The following is a 10,913-nucleotide window of genomic DNA, read 5'->3' as shown; positions in this document are numbered from 1 at the left end:
CCTCTTACGACATAACGGTTAAGGAAGCGGTGGTCCATTCTATGCCGGGACCACACGGTGAAAGTATATATAATTTAAAAGTTTTTTTTACAAAGGTCGTCTGCATAGAAATCCATGTTTCATTCGTATTTTAGCTGACAATGTGTTATCCTTGTTTGATCGTTAGTTGGAAGAAGCATTGAACCAATTAAAGCAAAATCATACGTACCATCTGATGGTAAACAACGGTAGTCTACGAATGCTTGCAACAGCGGTGTTACGTGCACGTTGCCGACTTTGAAGAAACTTCAATATGTATTTTTGAATTTCTTAGCATCCCGATTTTGAATGTTGAGGAATTATCAAAGAAGATTACAGACTTTTATGTTAAGTAAATTTTACCGTTACTGATACGAAAGTGATTAGCAGAGAAAAGATAGCAACTCAGTTACGACGTGACAATATCATATGAAGGGGGGGAATGAGATTGTTAGTATTGGGATCTAATAGACCCGTTGCTAGCAATTTATTCATCCATCATATTAGGTTGTCCTCCACATGGTTGTTCTTGGATACCAAATCTTGATTAATTCTTTATGGGTTAACTGACCTGTTTCATCCTCATCTCTCAGTGGTGCCCTGCTAGTGTATACCGTCAGTGCAGCCAAGGATACCATTCTGTTATCGTCCATTAAAAAAAAACATCGCATCAATTATAATTGGGTTCATATGGGGATTTAAGAGTAGGACCTATTTTTGGATTCAAGAGAAGGAAGAATTATTCTTGGATTTTCATTATATATTATAGAATGGATATGACAGAAAAATTCTTAGAATGGCGAACAAGCTGACGGCCCACCTGATGGAAAGTGGTAATCGTCATCTATAGACATGAGCAGTACCATGAACATAAAAGTAATTGTTACTTACCACACTTACCATAGACATGAATAATGCGCTGGATTTCCTAGAATGTTCTGTGATACCAGTAAATGGTTATATTTCATACGTTAACGTTACTATGTATCCTGTATTGTACATACGGACTAAAGTAAGCAAAAGCTAATATTTTTTAAGATTCTACAGTTATTTTGCACATTTATTTTCTAATACACTTACAAATGTATTAATTTTTTATGCAATTTTGAATGGCAAACAAGCTGACGGCCCACCTGATGGAAAGTGGTAATCGTCGCCTATAGATATGAGCAGTACCATGGACATAACAGAGTATACTGTTACGCCCATGATACCCCCCATGCGTTGCCATTCCTGAGGACTCAAATGTTATTCCTCTGTATCCTGTAAATTCACTGCCATATCCCACCCTTCAAACCGAAACACAGCCATGCAAACACTACTGCTTCACGGTAGAAACACGAATAGGACAGAGGTACCCAAGCAATCGACTTTTGTATATGGTAAAATGTATCGTTCCTTTGAACTTTTATGCTAAGATTTATGATGAACGAAATGGTAAGCTCCATTTACTGGATCGATTTCTGTATAAACAAAAAAATGAAATTGAGTACCGGCCAGGATAAATATTTCGTCCAGAGAATATGCAATTACAAACGTGATAAATAGTTAGGTACTCTTCATTGTTTCCTCCAAAAGATTACAATAACAATATATAATAGAATAAAATGTAACCAACAATATCAATAGGAGCGCCCAGTAACTACGTGCGAGCACGTCGATAGCACTTATTCGATGTTCCATTACGAAGAACAGAGTTCGCTGAGCAGGCTCCCCTATCTCTTGCATTGAAACTACTCAATGATATTTTGAGCCAGTATCCGCAATTGCATGTATTTGCCTCCAACTTGCTGGAGTCTCGTCGGGTGACCACAGAGTATTTGTGTTCACACGTTTTTTGTTTCAGTTAAATCTTTTTATATTATATTCGTGTAATATTCCTTTTTATATATTATTGTACTCATGCCTTCCTGGGTGAGCGTATCGGAAGACTGTAAGGCTCGTCCAGTGGATGTAATAAATAAATAAATAAATATATATTAAACTTATTATATTTATTTATTTATTCATTTAGGCACAGCAACAGTAATACAATTCACAATACATTGACTATAATAAGCTTTATAACTATGTAAGTAATTGTTTTAAAATTGTACACCGTTAGTTGCTACGCACAGCGTTGGCTTATACTAGTTTCAATATTATATACAATAACAATTGAAAATGAGAACAATTATATATTAAATTCAGCCACTTTTTGCCATTTTAAGAAAAGAATTTAAACTATAAGCAAAAATGTCCAATTCATTACAATCATTGTACAGTCTGCACATGCGGAAGGGAGGATCATTAAAAGTTACGTTGTTATTACAATAAGGTGCATGAAATAATTTTAGTACTCTCTTATTACTTCCTATATAAATGATCACACTGTGAAAATAATGAATACATATATATTTAAATGCTAATTAGAGTAGATACGTAGCAGCCCTAAACTAAGTGCTCATTTGAGGCAGTGCAACGCGTGATTGCGCGACGTAATTGCGAAAAATTAGTGTACCACACCACTTGCCGCTGTATTGTTCAAAGGAGAATGGTAAAATACATTATTTTAGAATTAATCCTAATCTATTCGTATATGGTAATCATTACTACAGAATAAGCGAAACAATGTCTCTTAGGTTTTTTTTTTTATACAACTTAGAATGGCAAACAAACTGACGGCCCACCTGATGGAAAGTGGTAACCGTCGCCTATAGACATGAGCAGTACCATGGACATAACAGAGTATACTGTTTCGCCCATGATACCCCCCCCCCCCCCCCCCCTCTATGCGTTGCCATTCCTGAGGACTCAGGTGTTATTCCTCTGTACCCTGTAAATTCACGCTATATCCCACCCTTCAAACCGAAACACAGTCATGCAAACACAACTGCTTTATGGTTGAAACACGAATAGGACAGAGGTACCCAAGCAAACGACTTTTATACAAAGTCTCCCTCTGGTATCCCTGAATATTATAGACTCCTTTTTATTTTGGTAAATTTATATTCTTTGCCTATTATTATTACATTCTATGCCTGTGGGAAAAAAGGTGGGCCGTTAACCTCTTTACCACTCTAACACACACACGCACACACACACACACACACGTTTTTTTTTATTTAATTTAGATATTTACATAAAAAAAACACAAAAGTTTAATTTACTTCCAATATTAGTGGCATACTAAATGCGTCACTATAGAAGTTGCTGTTTTTTTTTTTGCGTAGATAAATCTTAAATTATTAATTAACTAAACATGAGTTAATCTTAAATACTGTTAGGTAATAGACAGGTGTTAAATGACATTATCAGTCAAGGCGAACGTGATTTACGCGTCATGTAACCTCCAAATTTATCAAGATCATTTTTATAACAAAGCAATAAGATTTGAATACGTACCTACCCATAGCTATTTTTGCCATTTAACGAGTAGTTTTAACTACACTATATTTTTATATATAAAAAAGCAGGTATGTAGGAACTAACAGAGGGAGACTTTGTACAAAAATCGTTTGCTTGGGCAACTCTCTCCCATGTGTGTTTCTACCGTGAAGCAGTTGTGTTTGCATGGCTGTGTTTCGGTTTGACGGGTGCGATATGGTAGTGCATTTACAGAGTAGAGAGGAATAATACCCGAGTCCTCAGGAATGGCAACGCATGGAGGGTATCATAGGCGAAACAGTATACTCTGTTATGTCCATGCTACTGCTCATGTCTATAGGCGACGGTTACCACTTTCCATCAGGTGGGCCGTCAGCTTGTTTGCCATTCTAAGTTGTATAAAAAGGAAGCAGGTATGTAGGCACTAATCACCTGCAAAAAAAATTATTTCATCACGTTAAGTCCTAATAGTGTAGTTAAAGTATGTGTATTATTATTATTATTTCAGCCATTAACTGTCCACTGCTGGACATAAGCCTTCCCCATAAGGGGATTTTTACCAGTAGTTGCCACACTTAGCAGGCGGGTTGGCAACCGCAGTTAGGCTTTTAGAGATGTTATAAGTTTTACGCTGCTGCCCAACCCTCGCCCTCCCTTAGTCGCCTCTTACGACACCCACGCGAAAGGAAGAGGTGGCTTATTTTATGCCGGGACCACACGGCGAAGTATGTGTTAAGCGAAAACGCGAAAGTTCAAAATTAACTACAACAAAAAAAAATATATATAATTATACAAATATATAAAGGTTGTCTGGAAGAGATTGCTTTAACTATAAGATCCCCTCTTGTACTTCATATGTGGAGTATACCATATATGATTTTTGTATTATTCTTTAAGTAGTTCAATAAAGAGTAAATAAATAAATATAACAAGTAGTTGTTAGTAACGAAGTCACAAAAAACAAACAAATTTTTATGCAACTCAGCATAGCTAACTGGCAGGCGATCCACCGGATAGAAAGCATAACAATTGCCTATAGAGATGAACAGCGTTATGATGATTCTGGTGAAAAGTGTGAACAATGTTTAAATATTATGTACCATCCTTTCATTTAATGGATAATTATTATTATCCATTGATTGATGGGTTACCATTACATTATAATGGTATGGTAACCCCGCCTGCACTAACGGCACTACATACACTAGCGGGGCACCAGTGAAAGATGATAGGTGAGGATGAAGAAGGTCAGTTAGCCCATTGTGACGAATATAACAATAAATAAATCACGATGGTTTCCAGGGGGAACCACGAGGAGGCAGACCTGACAGGGTATATTGCTAGCAATGGGGCTGCTAATCCCTATTACTATCTAACAATCCCTTCTCCCCCCTGTACCGTCCTTTTTACCACTTATCAAATAAAACAGTTTTTTTTTGTATTTGTAAAATACTTATTTTTTTATGCAACTTAGAATGGCAAACAAGCTGACGGCCCACCTGATGGAAATTGGCAACCGTCGCCTATAGACATGAGCAGTACCATGGACATAACAGAGTATACTGTTTCGCCCATGATACTCTCCATGCGATGCCTTTCCTGAGGACTCAGGTGTTATTCCTCTGTACCCAGTAAATTCACGCCATATCCCACCCTTCGAACCGAAACACAGCCATGCGAACACAACTGCTTCGCGGTTGAAACACGAATGCGACAGAGGTGCCCAAGCAATCGACTTTTGTACAAAGTCTCCCACTGGTAAATTATTGTTGGTATCTGTCTGTTAGTCTTATGTAGATTAAAATAATAAACTATTATTACACAATATTAATATTAGGAATAACACCATGCCATGGTATTGTTATCTATATATGTATACAGTCGTCAAAGGAAAAAAGCGCCTGATAGAACTAAAAAATATATTTCAGTTCCATCAGGCGTTAAGTATTATGTGTTTGGACATAGTACTAAATTGCTGTCATACTCAAATCGGTAAATTAGAACAAATATGGCAACGCATGGGGGGTATCATGGACGAAACAGTATACTCTATTATGTCCATGGCACTGCTCATGTCTATAGGCGACGGTTATCACTTTCCATCAGGTGGGCCGTCAGCTTGTTTGCCATTCTGAGTTGTATAAAAAAAAATATTTAATTTATTGATTTTACTCCGTTATTATTGCGCTTTTTTGCTTCTTTATCGAGACGATATGGTCAGTATCGTGGTCAATTCTGAACCATATGTTATATACTTTAGGATGACCCAAGTTTCCGGTCTTGGACCATTGAAGCCAAATATACGCAGATGATGGAAATATTACAGAAGAAGTTTGTTTGTCTGTAACGGAAACAGTATGGTATGATGGTTTTTTTTTTGATGGGTAAAAATGGTATGGTTACCCCGCCTGCGCTAACGGGATACGCTGGCGGAGCACCAGTGAAGGGTGATAGATGACAATGAAAACAGGCCAGTTAGCCCATCATGATGAATTCATCAGGAATTAACCATGATAGTTTCCAGGGGGAAACTATCGTGGTTTTCATCCATAAAAAAAATACTCATATATACAGTTATGTGTTAATATATATTTATGTATGATGATTATAAACGGTTTCATATTGTTTGTTTTTTGTTCACTCAGACTATTGTGTATGGAAACTGAGTTATTGTATTTAATATAATGAAGTCCCACTCAGAGGTCAAAACAGGCAACACAGACATCGGTTGAATTACATAATTACTATATGTATACCATTGGCCGTATGTATATAATAACATAATAACCTAGTCCAGTGATTCTCAACCTTTTTTTTTGTTGCGGCACATATTTAACGATTTCAAAATTTGGCGGCACACAAAAGTGCCGCGACACAGTGGTTGAGAATCACTGACCTAGTCATTCATTGTCTCTATTTAAACCAGTGTTTTGATACGTAAATATGTTTCATTCTTAGATTATAGCGCCTTTAATTTAACTCTTTATTAAACTGAGTTTGTGCGGTCCCAGAATTGAATAGACCACCTCTTCCTTTCTCGCGAGTATTGTAAGAGGCGACTAAGGGAACTTAATGGTAGAGAGATGAGGGAGAGGAGGGAGACTTTGTACAAAAGTCGTTTGTTTTGGGCACCTTTGTCCCATTCGTATTTCTACCGTGAAGCAGTTGTGTTTGCATGGCTGTGTTTCGGTTTGAAGGGTGGGATATGGCAGTGAATTTACTGGGTACAGAGGAATAACACCTGAGTCCTCAGGAATGGCAACGCATGGGGATATCATGGGCAAAACAGTATACTCTGTTATGTCCATGGTACTGCTCATGTCTATAGGCGACGGTTACCACTTTCCATCAGGTGGGCCGTTAGCTTGTTTGCAATTCTAAGTTGTATAAAAAAATACCTTAGTCGCGTAGGCGAAGTCGCGTGTAAAAATAAGCATTTTAGTATTTATATTATGAGTCCAGTTTTATATTAAAACTAGGTATATTCATGATGCATGAAATTTGTTTCGAAATGCGTTGAAGGCTGCATGTTATTAGGGTTCCGCGACATATATGTACTCAACTCTAATTTTGGATTAATAATTTTAGATGCCAACCCGTCTGCCAAGCGTGGCAACTAGTGGTAAAACTCTTCTTATGGGGAAGGTTATGTTACTAATAAAAAATTTTGATGTCGTTGATCCATTGAAAAAAATAAAAAATATATTATATTTTTACTAGCTGACTCGGCAAACGTTGTTTTACCATATACATTATTTCGAGAACTATACATGAAAATATATCCTACTACAATTATTATATTCGATTGCCATCTTGCAACCCTATTGCGGCATATAAAAATCACGATTACAAACAGAGGTTGATCATAAAAGTGTGAAAATTTAAATTTGTATGTATTTTTCAATGCTGAAAATAAAATAAAAATAAAAAAAAATGTTAAAAAAATAAAAAAAAATATATTTAGGAGTAGGTCACCCTTATCATTGAGGGATATGAAAAATAGATGTTGGCTGATACTCAGACCTACCCGATATGCACACAAAATTTCATAAAAATCGGTAAAGCCGTTTCGGAAGAGTTTAGCAACAAACACCGCGACACGAGAATTTTATATATTAGATTTGCTTTATTTATTAAGATTAGTTTTAATCTGCAACTTTGTCCTTCTTCAACCCAAATGCTATATATATGTTTACTAAATTTCATGAAGATTGGTTGAGCCATTAGAGGTCGAGAAGTAATCTTATTACGGTTTACTGTTTAAGACATTAATTTCTCTAAAGATTTGTAAAGTAAATGATTTAAAAAAGAAATTAAAAACTGTGAACATGCACTTAATATCTATATAATTTATTAAACATTAACTAAAAATAAAACATCATGTGAAACTACCTTCATTTTGTAAAAAAATGTACGATGCAATGCGACTCAACACAACAGGTTAGTTTTTAGAAAATCACTTTTAGAAATTAATTCTTTTGAGTAAAAAAAATATGCATGTATTAACAAGGGCTCGCACTGGACACTGTAAACTAAACAAGCATATGGCCCAACTAGGCTTATGCCCAGAAAGTGTTTGCAGATTTTGTCACAGTGAGGAAGAAACGCCGCAGCACTGAATGTGTGGCTGTAGCCCACTCATACATAAACGATTTTTTTTATATAGCTTAGAATGGCAAACAAGCTGACGGCCCATCTGATGAAAAGTGGTAACCGTTGCCTATAGACATGAGCAGTTCCATGGACATAACAGAGTATACTGTTTCGCCCATGATACCCCCCATGCGTTGCCATTCCTGAGGACTCAGGTGTTATTTCTCTGTACCCTGTAAATTCACGCCATATCCCACCCTTCAAACCGAAACACAGCAATGCAAACACAACGATACATCTGCTTTGGAAAACACACTCTGTATACTGAGGAGAAAAAAAAACATCGCTACAAAAACATTTTAAAATTCCTACCATTGATAGGGAATTAGCAGCGAACTTTAAAAATGTGCGAGGACAAAAGATCATAGAAAGGTCGTAGTGTAACAGGTTTTTTTTGTCTGGGAAAAGCCCGTCTTTTAATTATAATATTAATAGGTTACTTTTTATTTCAGCCAGTGAACAATATTTACATTTTTATATACATGTTATCTCGATTTTGTGGACGAAGTCGCGGACAGGTGGTCTACCATAAAATGAAATTCCGAATTTTCGGGCTCAATTTCGTGTTTTTGTTCGCACCGAAATCGGCCCAGTAAATGGAGCTTAACATTTCGTACATCATAAATCCTATCCTAATAGTGCAGGGGAATGATATTTTAACATTTTTAACAACTTTAAACGGCATGTATAACGTAATTTTAACATCAAATTTCAGTTTCGTTCGTGCCCGAAATTTCGGAAAATATTTCATGGTAGGCCCTCTGAAACTGGAAAATAATATTTCCCTTATGTCGTATGAATAAATAAATAAATATTATTATTATAAATTCTACTGGACATGCAGATTTTGAGACATATTTAAATGTCTTTATTATATTTATTTATTTTACACTTTATTGCGTCAAGTAAAAAAAAAAACAAATCTTCGTGTTATTTAAGAGTTTCCTCTTGTCGGTGCAACTAATACATGCATCTTCTTCCAGCCAGCTCTATCCTAGGTCATATCCTTTACCTCCGACGATACGACACGACATGACACCTAGTGTTTCTTTTATCTGTCCCATGTCACTAGAAAGAGACTTTGTACAAAAGTCGATTGCTTGGGTACCTCTGTCCTATTCGTGTTTCAACCGTGAAGCAGTTGTGTTTACATGGCTGTGTTTCGGTTTAAAGGGTGGGATATGGCGTGAATTCACTGGGTACAGAGGAATAACACCTGAGTACTCAGGAATGGCAACGCATGGGGGGTATCATGGACGAAACAGTATACTCTGTTATGTCCATGGTGCTGCTCATGTTTATAGGCGACGGTTACCACTTTACATCAGGTGGGCCGTCAGCTTGTTTGCCATTCTAAGTTGTATAAAAAAAAATTTAGTTATTCCTCCGTCTTCCTAATCCTCTTCTTCTTAAAAAAAATTATAAATACAGTAAATATTAATGAGAAATGATACAAAAGACGACCTTATTGTTAAGTAACGTTTTTATTTTCGTAAATACGTATTCGTATTTCGTAAATTATAACTTATTTAGCAAATTGTACCTATGAATAGATTTATTAACAATTCAATGTGCCATGTAAAGGTTGTTTACTCACTTAGGTAAGGTTAGTATAACGCAGTCGGTGACCAGGTATAAAAAACTAGATATAGCAATTATAACATTGTTATAAAAGACTTTGTTAAACTCTTAATTGCGGTATTTCATATTTTTTTTTCCAACAATGATTCCCATTGTAAACGATCAATTGTTCGATCATCAGTCGTTTATGATAGTGAGTATTGACACAGATAATATACTAGCCATAATAATATTCTCACCAGAGGGAGACTTTGTATAAACGTCGTTTGCTTGGGTACTTCTGTCCCATTCGTGTTTCTGCTAGAAAGAAGTTGTGTTTGCATGGCTGTGTTTCGGTTTGAAGGGTGGGATATGGCGTGAATTTACAGGGTACAGAGGAATAACACCTGCGTCCTCAGGAATGACAACGCATGGGGGGTATCATGGGCGAAACGATATGTGTGTGTACTGTTATGTCCACGGTACTGCTCATGTCTATAGGGGACGGTTACCACTTTTCATCAGGTGGGCCGTCAGCTTGGTTGCCATTCTAAGTCGTATAAAAAAATAAAATAAAAACAAACAATATTAATCTATTCTCAATTTGATCACAGACTTTAACAATAAACAAAAGAGTATATATGCGTGTGTGTGTACCAAATACATGGTAGTGTGTGTAATATATTTTTTTTTAATTTAATGTATTTCTTATGTATAATTTAAAAATATATATTAGTATTCTGCGCTCCTCTATATAAACTATAAGTGTGCCAAATTCCATACTCCTCCGTCCGCGCAATTTTCGTAAAAAGGGGTACAAAGTTTTTGCTTCACGTATACGCATACAGATTCAAAACCTGTCTATTGCAAGTTTAAATTTTTGTAGTGGAACCGTGAATTTTCCAAATTATTCGCTAGATGCCTGAAATAACGAAGCAAAAAACGTCCTTTACGTTCATATTAACGTCATATTATTTTAATACAATGCTGTAATGTAAGATTTCATGCTCAGTTTACAAATGACAAAATTCTCAAATAAATTATCCAGAATTTTACACAAGAACGTCATATTTCACTAAAAATTTCTCCAACTTTATTATTATTCTTTTTTTATACCACTAATGTAGCAAACCATCATACGGCCCAGCTAATGGTAAGCGTTTACCGTAGCCTATTAACGTTTGCAATACCAGGGATATTACGGGCGTATTGCCGATCCAAATACCTCTTTACGCCCTTTTGCAGAACCCCATGCTGTGATCTCTTGGAAAAACCTCGACCGGGAGCTCTTTTTTATGCAACTTAGAATGGCAAAC

The sequence above is a fragment of the Galleria mellonella genome, unplaced genomic scaffold (genome assembly GCF_026898425.1).
Source record: "Galleria mellonella isolate WM207_F2 unplaced genomic scaffold, CSIRO_AGI_GalMel_v1 utg312, whole genome shotgun sequence".
Classification (NCBI taxonomy): domain Eukaryota; kingdom Metazoa; phylum Arthropoda; class Insecta; order Lepidoptera; family Pyralidae; genus Galleria; species Galleria mellonella.
Note: the sequence above shows the minus strand (reverse complement) of the source record.